General features: G+C 41.4%; 1 protein-coding gene across 4 annotated transcripts in view; it reads right to left on the bottom strand.

Moving 5' to 3' along the window:
* The window catches only part of FOXP2 (forkhead box P2), a 595,587-nt gene that overhangs the window by 505,655 nt on the left and 69,129 nt on the right, over nt 1–20,803 (bottom strand). The gene's annotated exons all lie outside the window — the stretch shown is intronic.

Raw genomic sequence — 20,803 nt, 5'->3', positions numbered from 1 at the left:
AGCATACCAAACACCCCACAAATTCTGTCTATTACCACCTCCATTTCTTTTACCCAAAATACTACCTATTCCTCAGCCAAACCATCAAATCCATCCAGCCTAACAACCCAAATATAATTCTGTTGGCTGTTAAGAAGGGAACTTCCGTAACAATTGCCACAATAACTAGTATATACCTCTCACGCTCAAAGGACTATACAAATTCCTTGCCCAATCAACTTTTCTAAAACATCATTAATCCAGATTAATACTAATTCTCTCCCATGATTTGCTGTCTCTCAAATTTCCTTTCTTTACAAAACACCACAAAATAATGCAAACCAACAAAAACTAAAAGAAGGCCTACAGAACAGAATAAGCTAGCACCCTGCTCTCAAATGGACAACCCAAGGCACTGTTCTCTGGAAGCTACTGCAATAATTTGCACTTCTGCTTCTTTTCACGGCCCAAGAGAATGGGAATGTTTTTGCCAGCCTGAGGCACTGATATGCCAACAACAGTAAGATGGGCAAGGTGGCTCCGCTGTCCTTTCCCTACTTTTAGCAGGAAAACAAGCTTTTTTCCAAAAAACCCAAGAGCCAGGTCCTGGGGAACCTGAGGTGCAGTCTGTTCATGATAGCGTGGTAGGACTGGGTGAATTTCTTTTTCTCTGTGTTCAGGGCTATATACAATAAAATCTGAATTTTCAGATTTAAAAAAAATGTGATTGCTTTATATCATTGTCCACTCCAATACCAAATTCAAGTAATCAGGTGCCCATAAGTCTGGAAGTGAAACAGGGCCTCTCACAAATAAGGCAGTGGTTTTCTTAAGTATGGGGGCCGTGGTGGCTTAGTGGTTAAAGACACTGAATTGAAGACCGGAAGGTCAGCAGGACAGCAGTTCGAGACCCAAGTGCTGCGTGACGCAGTGAGTTCCCGTCTTCAGTCCCAGCTCCTGCCAACCTAGCAGTTCGAAAGCAAGAAATTGCAAGTAGATAAATAGGTACCGCTTCGGCAGGAAAGGTAACAGCGTTCCGTGCACCTCTGTGTTCAGTCATGCCGGCCACATGACAACGGAAGAATCTTCGGATAGCGCTGGCTCTTCGGCTTAGAAATGGAGATGAGCACCACACCCTAGAGTCGGACACGACTGGTTCGGGACACCTTTACCTTTTTTTCTTAAGTATACATATACATAAATATATTTGATTGTAAATTAAACAGGAAAAGGGCCCTTCAAAAGGCCTGTACGCAGTGGCTTCCAGGAGCTGTAGAATGAGGAAAACATCCAGTTGAATAAAAAAAAAGGAGGGGGAGGGAATTTTGAACTCCTACAAGTCTACAGCACCATGGAAGGAGGATTAGGATTTAGTAGTGGGACAAGTGCCATGCAGATATAAAAATTCTCTTCCCAGACTTTATGAGAAAGGTGTTTTGGGGGTGATGGTTGAAAATGTACACATGCAGCCCATAAACAGCAATAAAGCACTCTAGTCCAAGGTTGTCAGCCAACCCCAACCTTACATTCTTTAGCACTACGTAGCACAGCAGAGGAAAGTTTTGGTAGGGTGGGAGAGGAAAACACTTCTTTTCCTTCCTTCGAAAACCTTTCACCTTCACAAGCCCCAAACAGCATTACAAGTTTCCTGTTGCATGCTGAATAGAGCCCAGAACAGGAGCATTCCTGATAGGGGTTGGGGAGATCCCTATTTATTTCCTCTAATACCAAACATGGGTGGTTCCATGTTTATAAGTGTGGCAGCAAACATGGGCCACCCACAGACAAGGAAATAATTTCAGCATACTTGGAGTACTTCTCACTATGCAGAAATATATTAGATGGAGTATGCACTCGGTGAAACATGTATCCAGCAACACCAACCCACACACAAAAGTTCAGGATGCTATACAATTAAGAGCTTCTGAAACATATGTCACACAAGAAAGAGTCTTGTGGTACCTTAAAGGCATCAGATCAGATCATTAAATCAGATTTATTATGCCATAATAAATGACGATAATAAATGTGTTTGTCTTTGAGGTGCCACACGACTATTTGTTATTATGATGCAACAGATTAACATGACTACCCCTTTGGATAAATTATATATTTGTACATATTTATATCTATATAGAGAGATATAGATATACCCACTTACACAGCCATAACCATACATAAAGGAAATAAAAATACACTATCCCTCCCCCCACCCCGACTACCATTTTTAGGGAGGGAGAGACAGCTGTTAATTCCCACTACCACCACATACATGACTCCTCACAAGCTGCCTACTTTTACACTCTTCTATTAACAAAAGCATGTGGAATAAAATTATTTCCTGACTAACTACTTAATACCAATGAAAGATTATTGTGTTTTCCCCTCCTGTAAACCAACATAAGCTTAAGGACAACATGCTTAAATAACATTTATTCATGTGAAAATGGCACAGTATCTCTTTCCCATTTAGTTTACACCAAACTTAGCCACACGGAAGGCAACTAATGTGTAGACAACTTAATTCAAAGAGCTGTTACCAAAAATAAGAAGAAACAGGTGATATCTAAACATATTTTAATCCTTTACATTTAAGGTCATTTCCCTACAGTTAGACCAAGAGCAAATTCCTAGATTCTATTCCTTTACCATTTTCATTTCTTAGGTTCTCTAAGCTAATTTACCTTCATCATAAGGTTAACCTTTACGGACATGCTGGTCAACATTTGTGTTCTGAGTTTTCTTGCTCAGCAAGCTTTGAAAACACACACCGGGTATTCTAGTATTTCTATGTGGTGTTCAACACTTATCCTTTCACTTTCATCTCTACAATACCAGCAATTCTTTTGTTGTATTTTAGGATATGCACAGATCAATGTATATTCTTTCAGGGAAGCCTTTTGAACTCTCAAAGAATGACTGATTGACATGAGGAACAAATACCTTTTGCTCTCATAGACTGGTATGTCATTAATAGAAAAATCCACATTAATTAATTCTATCCATGCCTATTAGATGTATCAAAGGGCTATAACAGGTCACTCATAATATACTGTGTAACTAATGGATGGAGCAAACATCTTAATACATTAATGAATGTAATGCTCCTGTTCAGAATGTCTGCTCTTAATAGGAATAAGAAAAAATACTTTTCTTTAATTACTATCTTAATCGGCAGGAAAATTTTGCAAGTTCCAAGTTCACCCAAGCCTATTTATATCTATTCGATATTTACTCATTTCTAAAATGACAATTCAACAATAATGTAAGTAGCCAAGTCTGTTGGATTGAGACTAGACATCTAAAAAAGATTTAAAGTTTTACAAAGATAACAATTTCTACAGTTATTTCTCTATTAACATAGAAAAAATAATGCAGGATGTCATATATGAACTGCATAAGCAGGATTATACTGCATAAAACGTCGTATCTCCCTTGTTTTCCTATGCCTATATACATTACATCCGCTAAAGACTTTACAGATAAACACTGCTGGGCTCTTGAAATCAATCAGGAAAGTCCCATTGACTTCATTTATACAAAAGCAGGCTTTGAGGTCTTGGATGGGAACACACCCCTTCATGGATCACTGCCTTGTGGGGAAGGGGCTTGCGTAAATCAGTGAAGCCATAAGCTATGCCGTGCAGGGCCACCCAAGACGGACAGGTCATGGTGGAGAGTTCTGACAAAATGTGGTCCACTGGAGAAGGAAATGGCAACCCACTCCAGTATTCTTGCCAAGAAAATCCCATCGAACGTATCACAAGGCTAAAAGATATGACGCCGGAAGATGAGCCCCTCAGGTCGGAAGGTGGCCAATATACTACTGCGGAAGAGCAGAGAGTATTTCCAAGTAGCACCAGAAAGAGTGAAGCAGCTGGGCCAAAGCTGAAAGGACACTCAGCTGTGGATGTGTCTGGTGGTGAAAAGAAAATCCGATGCTGTAAAGAACAATATTGTTTAGGAACCTGGAATGTCAGATCAATGAATCAAGGTAAGCTGGAGGTGGTCAAACATGAGATGGCAAGATTGAACATCGACATCTTGGGAATGAGCGAACTAAAATGGACAGGCATGGGCGAATTTAATTCAGGTGACCATCATATCTACTACTGTGGGCAAGAATCCCTTAGAAGAAATGGAGTAGCACTCATAGTCAACAAAAGGGTGGGAAAAGCAGTACTGGGGTACAATCTTAAAAACAATAGAATGATCTCAGTACGAATCCAAGGCAAACCATTAAACATCACAGTAATCCAAGTCTATGCCCCAACCACTGAGGCTGAAGAAGCTGAGGTTGATCGGTTCTATGAAGACCTACAAAACCTTCTAGAACTAACACCAACAAAAGACGTCCTTTTCATCATAGGGGATTGGAATGCCAAAGAAGGAAGTCAAGAAATCACCGGGATAACAGGCAAGCATGGCCTTGGTGTACAAAACGAAGCAGGACAAAGGCTAATAGAGTTCTGCCAGGAGAACACGCTGATCATAGCAAACACTCTTTTCCAACAGCACAAGAGGCGACTCTACAGATGGATATCACCAGATGGTCAATATCGAAATCAGATGGATTATGTCCTTTGCAGCCAAAGATGGAGAAGCCCCATACAGTCAGTAAAAACAAGACCTGGAGCTGACTGTGGCTCAGATCATGAGCTGCTTCTTGCAAAATTTCAGCTTAAATTGAAGAACGTAGGGAAAACCACTAAACCATTCAGGTATGACCCAAATCATATCCCTTATGAATATACAGTGGAGGTGAAGAATAGATTTAAGGGATTAGACCTGATAGACAGAGTGCCTGAGGAACTATGGATGGAGGTCCGTAACATTGTTCAGGAGACAGCAACTCAATCCATCCCAAAGAAAAAGAAATGCAAGAAAGCAAAGTGGCTGTCTGATGAGGCTTTACAAGTAGCTGAGGAAAGAAAGGAAGCGAAAAGCAAGGGAGAAAGGGGAAGATATATCCAACTGAATGCAGAGTCCTAGAGAATAGCAAGGAGAGACAAGAAAGCCTTCTTAAATGAACAATGCAAAGAAATTGAGAAAAACAACAGAATGGGAAAGACTAGAGACCTCTTCAAGAAAATCGGAGATATCAAGGGACCGTTTTGTGCAAAGACGGGCATGATAAAGGACAAAGAAGGCAGGGACCTAACAGAAGCAGATGAGATGAAGAAAAGGTGGCAAGAATACACAGAAGAACTATACAGGAAAGATCTTAATGTCCCTGATAGCCATGATAGTGCGGTCACTGAACTTGAGCCGGACATCCTAGAGCGGACATCCTAGAGCGTGAAGTCAAGTGGGCCTTAGGAAGCATTAGTAACAAGAAAGCTAGCAGAGATGACAGTATTCCAGCTGAGCTATTTCAAATCCTAAAAGATGATGCTGTTAAAGTGCTGCATTCAATATGCCAACAAATTTGGAACACTCAACAATGGCCGCAAGACTGGAAAAGGTCTGTTTACATTCCAATTCCAAAGAAGGGTAACGCCAAAGAGTGTTCAAACTACCGCACAATTGCGCTCATTTCACATGCCAGCAAGGTGATGCTCAAAATCAAATCCTACAAGCTAGGCTTCAGCAGTATGCGAACGGAGAACTACCGGAAGTACAAGCTGGGTTTCGAAGAGGCAGAGGAACTAGAGATCAAATCGCCAACATTTGCTGGATCATGGAGAAAGCAAGAGAATTCCAGAAAAACATCTATTTCTGCTTCACTGACTACACTAAAGCCTTTGATTGTGTGGATCACAACGAACTGTGGCAAATTCTTAAAGAGATGGGAGTACCAGACCACCTTACCTGTCTCCTGAAAAACCTGTACGAGGGCCAAGAAGCAACAGTAAGAGCTGGACTATAAGGAAGGCTGAGCGCCAAAGAATTGATGCCTTCGAACTGTGGTGCTGGAGAAGATTGTTATGAGACCCCTGGACTACAAGGAGGTCCAATCAGTCCATCCTAAAGGAAATCAACCCTGACTGCTCATTGGAAGGACAGATACTGAAGCTGAAGCTCAAATATTTTGGCCACCTAATGCGAAGAGAAAACTGACTGAAAAAGACCCTGATGCTGGGAAAGATTGAAGGCAAAAGAAGAAGGGGACGGCAGAGGATGAGATGGCTAGATAGCATCACTGATGCAATGAATATGGACTTGAGCACACTCCGGGAGAGAGCGCAGGACAGGAAGGCCTGGCTTGCTATGGTCCATGGGGTCATGAAGAGTCGGACATGACTTAACGACCGAACAACAGTGGGAACACACTTTTACATGAAGCCAAACACATCCTTCTAACTATACTACTATTTTGCATCATGGATGCCTAATAAGGCAGTTTCAGGTCACACCTTGGACTGTTGGGACAAACACACAGTGGCTGATTCCCCCATTTTGGGAAATATGATATCCGGTTCTCAGATTTGTCTCGTACCTAAACATTTGATTGGAATATTGCACTTCATTCATCTCAAGAATCAATCAGCACTGCTGGCTCAGTTCCACCTCAAATGCCTTGGCTAAGACCCTGAGCTTTCATTACCTGTGGGGGAGGGGAAACAAGCAGTCTTCAGTAGGAGTCCCAGGTGAAGAAACCAATCTATCAGCCCACCCTTGCTCGGCTCCACTCCCCTATTTCAAGAATCAGTTACAGAACACACATACGTTATCAGTCTAAATGTATTCGGTCAACCAAATTATGAAAAACTAATCCCCAATTTCCCCAAACTCTGCTACTTTCCTTATAGAGAATTTTTCAATAATACTCAAGGCTGAGCTTTTACATACAAAAATGTGGTAAAGATGGATGTAAAATACTAAAATACTATACCACTGTTTTTATTACACCACCCAGAAGTGCCTCAACCACAGATGTCTTCAGTGCATGAAGTCAAGCCATACACTGTTAAGTCCAAATCTTTATTATATACAGCTACTCCACCAGGATAGAAAAAGAAGTGAAATTCCCATTAATAAAGTCTATTGATATATACATTACATGCTCCCTTTTATTTGATACCACCACCATGCTCAAAACCAACTGGCCAACTGAGCATGCTGAATATGAGGTTGTATATTGTTCCTGTTTGCTCTATAATTTTGAAGAGATCTACTTCCCCTAAGAGGCATGAAGAGAAGATGCACCCATGAATCTTAACTGAACAAGCCATTGACACAGAACCTTCCAAGCAATTTCTCTGCCATAGGTCTCTTTGGTTTATGGATGACCTGATCCAGAAAAAGCAGGATGGGAATTTCCAATATAAGCATCTCCTGCTGAAGCCAACCAACTGAAGCATTCTTTCTTTCTTTCTTTCTTTCTTTCTTTTTCTTTTAAAGACTGTGTTGTGGTGGTGGTAACAACACAAAAAATTTTGTGCTCTAAAATGCCATCCAGTGGTGCTTTCCCTTGTGATGTTATGTTCTAGTAAAGCCAGGGCATATCTACTCAGATTTTTAAATACTCAAAATTCAGAATCAAAGTTTGAGGGGCAAAGATTCATAATTGTTCATTTACTTTTCTGTCAGTCTCACCTGCCCATATGGAGGGCATCCTTGGTACTATATGAGGGTGGCCACCTGAAATGAAAATTGGACCCATGCCTACCTTGGCTGATGAAAGCTAGTTGAAAGATGGTAGATCCTTTATTGGCTGAGCTGGTTATTTTTCATTCACACAGCAAGCCAAACAGCTTCAGTTCTGCAGTCATTCTCCCAGTATAGAAAAATCTAAGTTGGATAATAAGATTCTCTAGCCAACTACTGCCATCATGTCTCTAGCCTTCCTCTTTAGCTAGCCAAAGTTACTAAATTCACATATCAATAAACTTAATCCCTGCTTTATAAATGTTTACCTCTTCCAATAATACCCAGTATGTGAAGCCCACAACAAATTTCATGGGATTTTTTTTTTACTTTGGTATATTTAACAACAACAAAAAAGCCCTTATTACTTGGGAAAACCTTATATTTATTACATTCAATTTACATAAAGCAGAATCACTAGGAACATAATACAAGTTACAATTAAAGCCTGTCCATTTATTATATTCAATATGTTTAAAACAGTTGTTTGGATATTAGTACTTTTCCTTTCCCCCTGAAAAAAAATTAAGAAAAAATATTTAGGAAAAAAAGACCATATCTGCATTTCTTTTGCGATTCAGGATGGACAACAGTATTTCCTAAATGTTCCCTATTCAGTGCTAGATATGTAATTACCTTCGGTTCATAGTCTAGACATTATTGCTTTGGTAGTATTTAAGACTCCTTGTAACATGCTTGCTGTTTCAAGTAAGCTAGGCTAAATCTTGACCAGATAAATTAGCAAAGAATGCAATAAAAGCTGCAATAAAAGAACTTTATCCTCCAAACCTTCAAGTTGCTGCTAAATGAGATTTCTTTGAAATGCAGATCAGCTGAACTAGATTAGTGAATTTTAGCTCCTGTCAACATCATAACAAAATACAAATACAATTGTTCACTGGCCTTATCTCCATGCTTCCATCTGCTGCCTTGTTATTTACTTTCCTTGATTTACTATGCAGATCTAAATAAGGCACATCAAGGAGGGCTTACAACACAATGGCTTCTTAAGCTTTACATCAAGGTATTTGAAACTGAAGCCCTGAAAGGGCTGCCATCAAAGACATATCTCTAATGAACTTCCATATCAGAGAAGGTTTGGTATTTAATACTGCTGTGAAAAGAAAAAGCTACAAATCAGAATAGCCTATGAAGGAAAATGCCTGCAAATCTTGATGAGATTAACACCTACCAGAATTAATAACCCAATAAAAATATCTAGTTCCTTGAAGAGTTAAATGGCCAACCCTTGCACAAATAATGCTTTGTGTCAGAATGTCAAAAAAATATAATCTGTTGACAAGGTTAAAAGGTTAGGGTAAAATCCCCTCCCCCTTTCTCCAACAAAAGCTCTAAATGCAGCCTTTTGCTTTTGGTTCCATTAAGAGCTGTTGACAAACCAGAGCTCGAACAATTAACACAGTCAACAGCATTGCCACATTGCTTTCTGTATCATCAGAATTTTACAGTACCTTGGGGCGATGGGTAGCAACAAATTAAGCTGAAATGACAGCATGCAACATTTATTCATCAATTTTAACTATTTTCCCCTTGTCCTCCACAGCCATCTATAGCAGTTCCGGGTGTAAAAAAACAACAACACAGCCTTGTCAATCTGCTTAAAAACAATCCTGGGGTGTCATTTCTATGTAACACTGTAATGATCCCATTCATTCAAGGAGAAAGCAAGAAAAGCAAGAAGTTGACTGTCTTCCTACTTTAGTTTCCTATTTTCTCAATACATTATATAAGGATTAAGTAGCTGAAAAGAATTTTGACATGGGCATGCAGTCTTTTAGAGCAAACTGTCAGTGATTACAAGATGTGTTACTATTTGACAATTTCTTTAACTAAACATTTATAAACAAATCACACACTTTCACCACCACCCCTTTCCTTAAAGAAATCATTTCAATCATTTATGTCCTTCTCTAACAAGGGAAGATCCCACAAGCATGTTCTGTACTACGGATCAATCAGCTCCAAACCAAAGTAGACATGTTACAGCTCTTGTGCCTGGGAATCATGCTGGAGGCTCACCAGATGATGAAAACTGAAGTATGCTGTGTATGGCTGCCCCACATGGCATCCATTAGCTTCTGGGCATGTCAAACTTCACAACTATCCTACAGTCAGTGACAGCAAACACCTTCACTTTTCTTCTTGCCTCCAAAGATATACTTGATTCTCTACCCTTCTTCCAGTTTACAGGCAGTCTTCCAGAAACAAAGTCCCAAAACAGAAGCACTATCCCATGGCTATATGCTACAGAAATCACAATTGTCTATTTGCTAAGTTTCATTTCATATGGTCGATGTTGTAAACTTCTTTACCACCACAAGAGACTGCTTGTTTAATGAAATGACAAAACAACAGATTTGCATATGCAAAAGCAGGTGCTATAACAGGTTGACTACTCTTGACCTAAAGCATGTAGAAGAAAGAGGTTCATGAGCAACAGCTTTCCCGAAGGTGTTGTGGCTGTGATGGGCAGTCAAAATCCTGCCATCTGTAGTGCTGTTGCTTAGAAATGACAACCTGGATTAAAAATTGGTCACCAGATCTTGTATAACTAATTATCACAGCATCTTCATCCATATGTTAAATTCCCAGGATGAAAAAAAACTTTTATCAAAATTAAAAATCTGCTAAAATGCATGAAATATGCAATAGGTAATTAAGGAGGTTTTCTTGCAAATTATTTGAGAATATTTATATTAAGAACCCACATGTATTTTAATATTTTTTATGGAAACCACACATAGAGCTGGAAACCCCACATAGAGGCAATAAAGCTTGCCACCTGCAGGACTGTTAAAGCAACCTTATCTTTCAGGTGGTGCAGTGGTGGTTCTCTGGTAGGCTCAAACTTTGGAAACATATCTCGCTAAAGTGTTTCCCCAACTTCTGTACGGTGCAGAAATATGGGGTTAGGGTCACGCCCCAGCAGTTGAGACTATTCAATATAATTTTTTGAGAAAGCTGCTGGCACTCCCTTCTTGCCTGCTAAGACTGGAAGCTGGAATGATGTCTATCAAAGCAAAAACAGACAAAGCTCTCATCCTTTATGGCAAAAGACTACTGAGCTCCACTGATGGGAATTTGGCAAAACAAAGCTTTCTTGAGGAAACTGATAAGGGTGGTTGGGCTCGGCATTGGCTAGTGCTCTCTCAGACCTATTTTGAGGACCCCCACAATTCCCTAACTAACTTGGATAAGCGGAGCATTAGAGCTAGAATTTTCAAAGCAGATTGCCATGAAACTATTCTGGCTAGCCAATACCAGGCCTTCTCACCATGGTTTAGTTTTTTCAAGAGAGGACAATATTTACAACAGTATTTCCAGGATTTAACTTTTGTGGCCCTCAGAAAGCCTTTTACAGCCCTTCGTTTCCAAACTATGCTGGCAGCTTATTTGGATGGGAAGTACGATAGGATCCCTTTGGCTGAGCAGACCTGCATTTGTGGCTCTGGGGAAGTTGAGGACATGATACATTATCTTCTTCACTGCCCCTTGTATGAGGAACCTAGGACTTAGTTTTGGGGGGCCCTTCTGAAAACTAGAGCTGGCAGGTCTTCTGTGGAAATTATTTGTGATTTACTGGCAGACTATAGCAAATATATTACAATGAGGAGTGCATCTTTTGCAGTAGCAGCGCAAAAAATCCACCGTAACTTTTTAATGACATCTGCTGTGAATTGCCAAGGAGATCATTTACTATTACATAAAGTTGCATGAGCTTGTCTAGCTTGCTCATTTGGTATATTTCCGTTATATGATACTGTTTTTATTCTTAGCACCAGTTTTTAATGAACTTATTCGTTTTAACGTTCGTATGGTTATTCTTTTTTATTGTGGCCTGGCCTTCGCATTTTTCTTGTGTAGCCTAGCGGATTCTGTTTTTAGGTATTCATTATTTTATGTTTTCACTATGGGCTTATGCTATACAGAGCTGTATTGTAACTTGTATTTACAAAGGCCTTTGGGTCATGGACAAATAATAAAAAATATTTATATGGATCGAATCATAATACACAAGAACCTATGTTTAATTAGATGACAGGTGATATAATGAATGTACAAGATATTCTGAGGCACAGAATGTTTCATTACACACTTGGTACATATAGTTTGTTAGTCCCACAGAGAAAGATACAAAACAGGTAAGGTAATATTTTGCATGTGTTGTTTGGTTTTAATTTTTGTGAACCGCCCAGAGAGCTTCGGCTATTGGGCGGTATAGAAATGAAATAAATAAATAATAAATAAATAAAATAATAAATTCGCTCTTGCATTGCTGTAATAATACATGAAAACAAAGCTTCCAAGTTAGGATGGATTCATCTGTTCACTTACACTAAAGTTCACAGTTATTCTTGAGTGTGTTATCTGCTATCACACATCGAGGTGCGTGTGCAGAGGCCCATTTTTAGTAACCTGCAGAGACACCATTCTATATAAAAGCTACCCCAAGTGTTGCCTTTTTAGGACATGCAATCAAGTTAACATCAGACATTACTTGACCTAGTTCAATGTCATAACAATCTAGTTTAAACAAAAAACAAAAAAACTAGGTTGTTGTGTATGAGCGGGAGCAAGACAGAATGCTAGCTCTTGCCACCCAATCTCTCCTGCTGCAAGCAGGAGGAGCTAAACAATCCAGGAACATTCCACACCTGGATTGTTTAGAGCTGCATGTGAACCACGAAGTCTAGGTTGTTGGGGAGAGCCAACTCAGAGTTGGACCCCGCAGTTAAACTCTGAGTTCCAACTATGGGTTGTCCCTCCCCCAATAACCCAGAGTTCCCAATTTGCCTGTAATGATAAACAACCCAGGGATGGAGTGTCCCTGTTTTTTTTAGCCCCAGTGAGAACCATCAGATGGTGGGTGCCAGCATGCTCACTCATGCTCATTCATAACAACCCAGATTTTTAAAACCTTGGGTTGTCATTGCATCTGAACTGATCCCTTGAGTGGATCCACCTGCTTGTGTGGATCCTACACACCTAAGAAAACAGCAGCAAACCCCATAGCCTTTGGTGTCCTACAGAACAGAATGGTGTAGATTAGAGTGTTGGATTTTAACTACAAACATCTGAGTTTAAATCCCTAATTAGCCTTGAAGCTGAGCCTGGAACAGTCTCTCTCTCTCTCTAAGCCTAGTCTATCTAGTAGGGTTGTTGTAATGATAAAGTGTGGCAACCTCCATCCTCTGCCCACTACAGTGTGGGATACAAATGTTGTGCATAATAATAATTTGCTTTTATGACTGGGCCACTAGCAAGCTGAAGTTACTAAAAATATATGGATTAATAAATAGTTTTGTTCTACATATGGTCATGGTTAAGCTATTTTTTCCATTTTGAATTATGAGTCCTTTAAGAGTGTATTCTACATGATGATGATGATAATAATAATCCATCTTTAAAGAAACTTATTGCGCAAAATGGAAACACAGCTCAACCATGACTATATGTAGAACAAAGCTATTTATTAATCCATATACTTTAATCATTTCAACTGGCTAGTGACCTAAGTATAAAATCACATCATTATTATTACTGCTACTACTACATACATAATAAATGCCATCAATGCACATGACACTTTACAGAGAAAAGCAAGAAGACAAAAAAGGTCATAAGAAGAAAAGCCATTCTGGATCATACCAAGGGTCCATCTGCACTAACATTCTGTTCACACAGTGGCCACCCAGCTGCCTATGGGAAATCCCCAATTAGGACTTGAGTGAAATACCACCCTACTTGTGCCCCCCAGCAACTGTTGTACATAGGCATATTGGCTCTGATATTGGAAGTAACATATCATCATTGTGACTAGTATCCATTGATAGCCTTATCCTCCATGACTTTGTCTAATACCTTCTTAATGCCATCAAAATTGGTGGCTATGACTACATCTTAAGGTAGCGAATTCCATAGTTTACACACTGTGTGAAGTACTTCCTTTTATCTGTCCTGAATCCCCCACCACTCAGTTTCATGGGATGACCCAGGGTTCTATTATCGGAAAGAAAAATCTCTCCCTGTCCATTTTCTCCACACCATGCATAATTTTGTAAACCTCTACCACAATTCTCCGTGTTCATCGTTTTTCTAAGATAAACCATGAGTGACGTTATGACCTTTCTTCATAGGGTAGTTGCTCTAGTCCCTATGCACAATATCCCTTTTTAGGTGTGGTGACTAGAACTGTACAGCACACTTTACAAATCTATGGTGGTGGCACCATAGATTTGTAAAAAGGAAGTATGATACTAATAATTTTATTTTCGATTCCTTTCCTAATTAGCCTCAACATGGAATTTGCCTCTTTCCCAGTGCATGGTGGTCCCAACCCAAATCAGGGCTGCATGCAACTGGAGTAATTAAATAAGAGAGAGGTCAGCTATTTGCTATGTAATTAACATATTTATTTATTTATTATTGCATTTATATCCCGCCTTTTTTCCTCTTGCAAGGAACCCAAGGCGGCTTACATTATCCTCCTCCTCTCCGTTGTATCTTCACAACAACAACCCTGTGAGGTGGGTTGGGCTGAGAGTCTGTGACTGGCCCAAAGTCACCCAGTGAGCTTCCATGGCCAAGTGGGGACTAGAACCCGGATCTCCCGGCTCCCAGTCCGTCACTCTCACCACTACACTACACTGGCTCTCGACATAACTACATAACGTGTAGTTTGACGCTAAATATGTGTAACTGAACTGTGTAACATCCACTCCCTCTGTTGCTTTTCCTTTGTCAAATTTTAGATTGTAAATTCCTTGGGGGTTGGGTCTGTCTTCTTCTTTTCTCTGTAAAATGTCATGCACATTGATGGCATTTATATGAATAATATAATTCAGGGGTGGGCAACCTGTGACCCTCCAGATGTTTTGGCCTACAACTCCCAGCAGATCTAGCATAGCTAAAGGTGAGGGATCACGGGAGTTGTGGCCCTCCAAATGTTTTGGCCTACCAGTTGTCCACACCTGTAATTAAAATGAATAGTAACAATAACAACAACAACAACAACAACAATTTATGTGCCCCTATTTTTATTATTTATTCATTTGTTTATTTATTTAATTTCTATACCGCCCAATAGCTGAAGCTCTCTGGGCGGTTCACAAAAATTAAAACCAACAAGCACACAGTAAAACATAAAATATAAAAACATTAAAATCACAATATAACAATACAAACAGAATAAAACCAGCGTAAAACCTAACAGAAAGGCAAAGATTTAAAATACAGATTTAAAACAGCAAAGCTAAAAATTTAGAAAGCTAAAATGCTAAAATGCCTGGGAAAATAAAAAAGTCTTCACCTGGTGCCGGAAGGAATACAACTTAAGTGCCAGGCGAACCTCACTAGGAAGCTCATTCCACAGCCGGGATGCCACAGCAGAAAAGGTTCTCCTCCTAGTAGCCACCCGCCTCACTTCCTTTGGCAGGGGTTCATGGAGGAGGGCTGCTGAGGATGTTCGTAAGGTCTGGGCAGGCACATATGGGAGGAGGCGATCCTTCAGGTAACCTGGCCCCAAGCTGTTTAGGGCTTTGAATGTTAATATCAGCGCTTTGAATTGGGCCCAGAAATGGACTGGCAGCCAGTGTAGCTGGAAAAGTACTGGCGTAATATGAGCTCGTTGGCCAGTCCCTGTTAACAATCTTCCTGCCCTATTTTGGGCCAGCTGAAGTTTCCGGACCATTTTCAAAGGCAGCCCCACGTATAACGCATTGCAGTAATCCAGATGAGAAGTTATCAGAGCATGGATCACTGTAGCTAGGCTATCTCTGTCCAGATAAGGGCGTAGTTGGTATACCAGCCTAAGCTGATAAAAAGTGCTCCGTGCCACTGAGTTCACCTGTGCCTCAAGTGACAGTTCTGGATCCAAGAGCACCCCCAAACTACGAACCTGATCCTTTAGGGGGAGTGCAACCCCCTCCAGAACAGGTTGAATATCACCTAGCCGGGCAGACGAACCACCCACTAACAGTACCTCCGTCTTGTCTGGATTGAGTTTCAGTTTATTAGCCCTCATCCAATCCATTACCGTGCCCAGGCACTGGTTCAGAACAGCCATTGCCTCACCTGGTTTTGATGAAAAAGAGTGGTAGAGACAGGTGTCATCTGCATATTGATGGTACTTCAGCCCACACCTCCAAATAACCTCCCCTGCCGGTTTCATGTAGGTGTTAAACAGCATGGGGGATAAAACAGAGCCCTGTGGAACCACATGGCACAATTGCCATGGCACAGAGCAATAATCCCCCAGCACCACCTTCTGGAGTCGGCCATCCAAGTAGGAGTGGAACCACTGCAGTACAGTGCCTCCAACTCCCAACCCAGACAACCTATCCAGAAGGATACCATGGTCGATGGTATCGAAAGCCACTGAGAGCTCCAGGAGAATCAACAGGGTCACACTCCCCCTGTCCCTCTCCCGGCAGAGGTCATCCCACAGGGCGACCAAGGCAGTTTCCGTTCCAAAACCAGGCCTGAAGCCCGATTGAAATGGATCTAGATAATCCGTTTCATTCAAGAGTGCCTGGAGCTGTCCTGCAACCACTCACTCAAGCACCTTGCCCAGGAAGGGGATGTTGGCCACTGCCCTATAATTGTTAATGTCCTCCAGGTCCAGGTTAGGCTTTTTCAGGAGTGGTCTGATTACCGCCTCTTTTAAAGAGGCCGGCACCACTCCCTCTCTCAAGGAGGAATTTACAACCTCCTGGACCCAGCCAGACATCCCCTCCTTGTTTGATGTAATAAACCATGAAGGGCAAGGGTCAAGCACACAAGTAGTTGATTGGACTTGGCCAAGCACCTTGTCCACATCCTCAGGCCTCAGTAACTGAAACTCATCCAATAAAACCGGACCAGACGGTGCTCTGAATGCCTCTACCAATGGAACTGCGTTAATCGTGGTGTCCAATTCATGAGGAATCTGAGCGATTTTATCTTCAAAGTGCTGTGCAAACTCATCACAGCGTGCAACTGAGGGTTCCAAAGTCTCTCTCCCTGTCCCAGAATGTAACAGGCCATGAACCACTTGGAAAAGCTCCGCTGGACTACACTGAGAAGATGCAATGCTCGTGGAAAAGAACTGTCTCTTTGCCACCCTTTCATGGCAAGTGTTCTGAATCAGTGCCTGGGCACGGGTAATGGACTGGATGAGGGCCAATAAACTGAAACTCAATCCAGACAAGACAGAGGTACTGTTAGTGGGTGGTTCGTCTGCCCGGCTAGGTGATATTCAACCTGTTCTGGAGGGGGTTGCACTCCCCCTAAAGGATCAGGTTCATAGTTTGGGGGTGCTCTTGGATCCAGAACTGTCACTTGAGGCACAGGTGAACTCAGTGGCACGGAGCACTTTTTATCAGCTTAGGCTGGTATACCAACTACGCCCTTATCTGGACAGAGATAGCCTAGCTACAGTGATCCATGCTCTGATAACTTGTCTGGATTACTGCAATGCGTTATACGTGGGGCTGCCTTTGAAAACGGTCCGAAACTTCAGCTGGTCCAAAATAGGGCAGCAAGATTGTTAACAGGGACTGGCCTGTGAGCTCATATTACGCCAGTGCTTTTCCAGCTGCACTGGCTGCCAGTCCATTTCCGGGCCCGATTCAAAGTGCTGGTGTTAACATTCAAAGCCCTTAACGGCTTGGGGCCAGGTTACCTGAAGGATCGCCTCCTCCCATATGTGCCTGCCCGGACCTTAAGATCATCATCTGTGGCCCTTCTCCGTGAGCCCCTGCCAAAGGAAGTGAGGCGGGTGGCTACTAGGAGGAGGGCTTTTTCTGCTGTGGCACCCCGGCTCTGGAATGAGCTCCCTAGTGAGGTTCACCTGGCGCCTACATTGTATTCCTTTCGGCGCCAGGTGAAGACCTTTTTATTTTCCCAGGCATTTTAGCTTTCTAAATTTTTATCTTTGCTGTTTTAAATCTGTATTTTAAACTCCTGCACTGCTGCTAGATTTTATTGTGGTTGTATTGTTATATTGTCGTTTTAATATTCTATATATTTTAAATTGTTTTATTGTGTGTTTGGTTTTAATTTTTGTGAACCGCCCAGAGAGCTTCGGCTATTGGGCGGTATAGAAAATAAATAAATAAATAAATAAATACCGTCACCGCCACAGAGTAGGCTCGATAATGAGCTCTAACCTATGTTCGGTCAGACTCAACACGAGTTTTCCTCCACCTGTGCTCTAGCCATCTCCCTTCTTGCTTCATTGCCCTCAGCTCAGGTGTATACCAAGGAGCTGGTTGGGCTCTGCTCAGAGGGAGAGGGTGCTTGGGCATGATCGTGTCAACTGCCTGAGTCATCTCTGCATTCCACAGAGAGACCTGGGCTTCGACAGGAGCACCAGCCATACCAGCAGGAAAACCTCCCAGAGCCCTCTGGAATCCATCAGAATCTATTAGCCTCCAGGGGTGGACCATTTTAATAGGTCCCCCACCCTTGCAAAGGGGAAAGGCTGCCAAGAGTCTAAACCTCAGCAGGAAGTGATCTGACCATGACAAAGGGACAGATGTTAATTCCTCCACTTTCAGATCACCATCCTCCTGCCCAGTCGAGAAAACCAGATCAAGCGTGTGTCCTTTTACATGTGTTGGACCGATGACATATTTGGACAGCCCCATGGTTGTCATGGCGGCCATGAAGTCGTGAGCCTCCCCAGATACAGCCACCTTGGCATGAAGTTGAGATCCCCCAGGACCATCACCCTAGTGGTCCTCAACACCAGGTCCGAGACCACCTCCGTCAGCTCAGGCAGGGAGTCTGATGGGCAGCGGGGTGGGCAGTACACCAGCAGAATCCCTAATCTGTCCCAGGTACCCAACACAAAGTACAAACACTCAAGATCTGCACTCGAATAAGCAGGATGCCTAGAGAGAGGGATTGAATTCCTATAGATCACAGAACCCCCCCCATCTCGACCCTCGAATTGGTGTTGGTGCTGCACCAAGTACCCAGTAGGGCACAGATGTGAGAGAGTAACCCCTTCCAGTTCCCCCACCCAGGTCTCAGTAATACATACCTATCTCAAAGGGTAAGGCAAGAGAGTAGATAACTACCATGAATGCTTATTTGCCAGGCTAGTTTCAGTCTCCAATTCACAAATCCATTTAGATTACATGTCCATAAATCCAAACACTTAACTGCTTTTATAGACTGGGCTTGAATATGGAGCAATTCCATTGTACAGTTTTGGACTCTACCAGTAAGGAAAACACCCATGTCATAAATATATCAGAGCACAGTTATGTATAAACCTTCTTTACATTATATATTACAAATCATCCTTTCTGAAAAGACAACTACATATTTACTTCTACGATCTGAAAGTATGAACCTGACTTGTTTTGGAGCTATGCTAGCAGAAGGTAGCAACATATGCCCCAAGCCCCAAGTTGGATGCTCTTTCTACAGTCCAATGTGCTTGTCAAAAGATGTTACAATCACAAATCTATTTTGTCTAGAAATACATTATAACTCTACAAAGAAAAATAATCTTTTCTTTCTCCATGCACGCACAAAAAGGTAAAGCATTTTGATCAACCTATCATAAATTAATTGAGACATGTTTCAAAATAAGTGATATCATTTTAAAATGAAATTACTAAGTTTGATATCAAAGTGTGGTTAGTATTTAAAAAAAAAAAACATTTAACAGTAGGGAAATTATTAAGTAGACACATGACCGTTGGCAAAAGAACAATTCTCTTCTCCTACAGTCTGTCATAAAAAGCTAAACTTATTAGACTTATTATTAGTATTAATATAAGAAACTGAAGATATTACTTATGCTTTGGTTTGTTTGTTCTTACAGCAGAAAGATCTGCTGAAATTCAAGGGCAACCCAAAATATCTACGTTATATATTACAAAGCCCTATTTCTCATCACAAGCACTTTATAGAGAAACCCCAATCACCACCTCCATTAGTAAAGTAGGCTTTCGACACGCAGACAGGCTTGGCACCAATATAAACCAGGAGTGGGCCCTTGTATATCAGCAGAACCTCTGCCACCGCCCCAAGGTATACAGGAAAATCTCGAGGGTTTTAAAAGTTACTCTGTCTCTGTCTCGCTCTCTCTGTCTCTCTCTCTCTCTCTCACACACACACACACACACACACACAACTGGCAGGGGCCATAACTTAGGCAGCATGAGGAAAGCACACTTGCACATCATCTTGGTAGTAAGGAGCACTACATAGACACAAGTTTGCACCTGGCCAGGGCTAACAGGAATAGAGATGTGAGGGCCTGGGAAAAAAATGCCAGAAAAAATGGGAGAAACACGTTTTCCAACAAATTTTCCAAAAATCCCTGGGGAAAAATGGGGAAAGGTTCTGAATTTGTCTGCGTTTCCCCCCTTTGTTCTGCGGGGGGGGGGGGGGGTTCCCAGGCCTTCACATCTCTAGACAAAAATCCACACAGAAGACTCTTTTCTTGACCCAGGTACTTTCCAGATAGGCCAGATTGGGTGGTTGATGTGGTGGCTGTCTCCTGAACCGGATCCATGGAGTTAAGTCTGGGGACGCCAGCACCACAGCACTTCTAAGGAATTAAGTGGAGCATGCGAGAGGCGAGGGAACATGTAAGCACAGAACTCATTCCTGTATTACCAAGACATGATTTGGCATTTGTGTGAACCAAACCAATGCCTACATATAAGTGCAAAAGCTACTGAAGAATTTGCTCTTTGGATTGGCCTGTTTTTCTGCATATTTTAAAAAGGGAGAGTCATCACGAATTTACTAAAAAAAAATGATGATTAACTTCCTTCTGACTCAACTCCAGTTTTTAAACCTACCTATGGCAACGATAGAAACAGTTCTGACATAAATATGTAAAGTCTACCCCCTTTCTAATATGGGTACTACTACAGATTTCAATGGTTGTTGGTACTCTTCTCTTTCCTCTGCCAAAACTTGCACACAGGTCTGTATGCGTTTTTGATCAGACTGATTCAGCATCATTTGCCATGTGAATATATTCTGTTGAGTGCATAATGTATATTTTAAATTCAATTAAATATTTATACATTGTGGGATTATGGTGACTCTGAAAAGAAAGCTACAATATATTGTGCAAATAATTTTGTGTTTTTAAAAAAATGCTTGCAACACTCCCAGTTGTAATAATTATTCATTCTGGTTCATCATAGTATCCAGGGTGGAGGCGTAATAAAGATGAACATTTTCTTAGACAGTATGCACT

Source organism: Heloderma suspectum, chromosome 7 (genome assembly GCF_057233095.1).
Source record: "Heloderma suspectum isolate Gila_16-S chromosome 7, 16-S_ref, whole genome shotgun sequence".
NCBI lineage: Eukaryota > Metazoa > Chordata > Lepidosauria > Squamata > Helodermatidae > Heloderma > Heloderma suspectum.
Note: the sequence above shows the minus strand (reverse complement) of the source record. Positions and strands in the feature narration are given on the sequence as shown.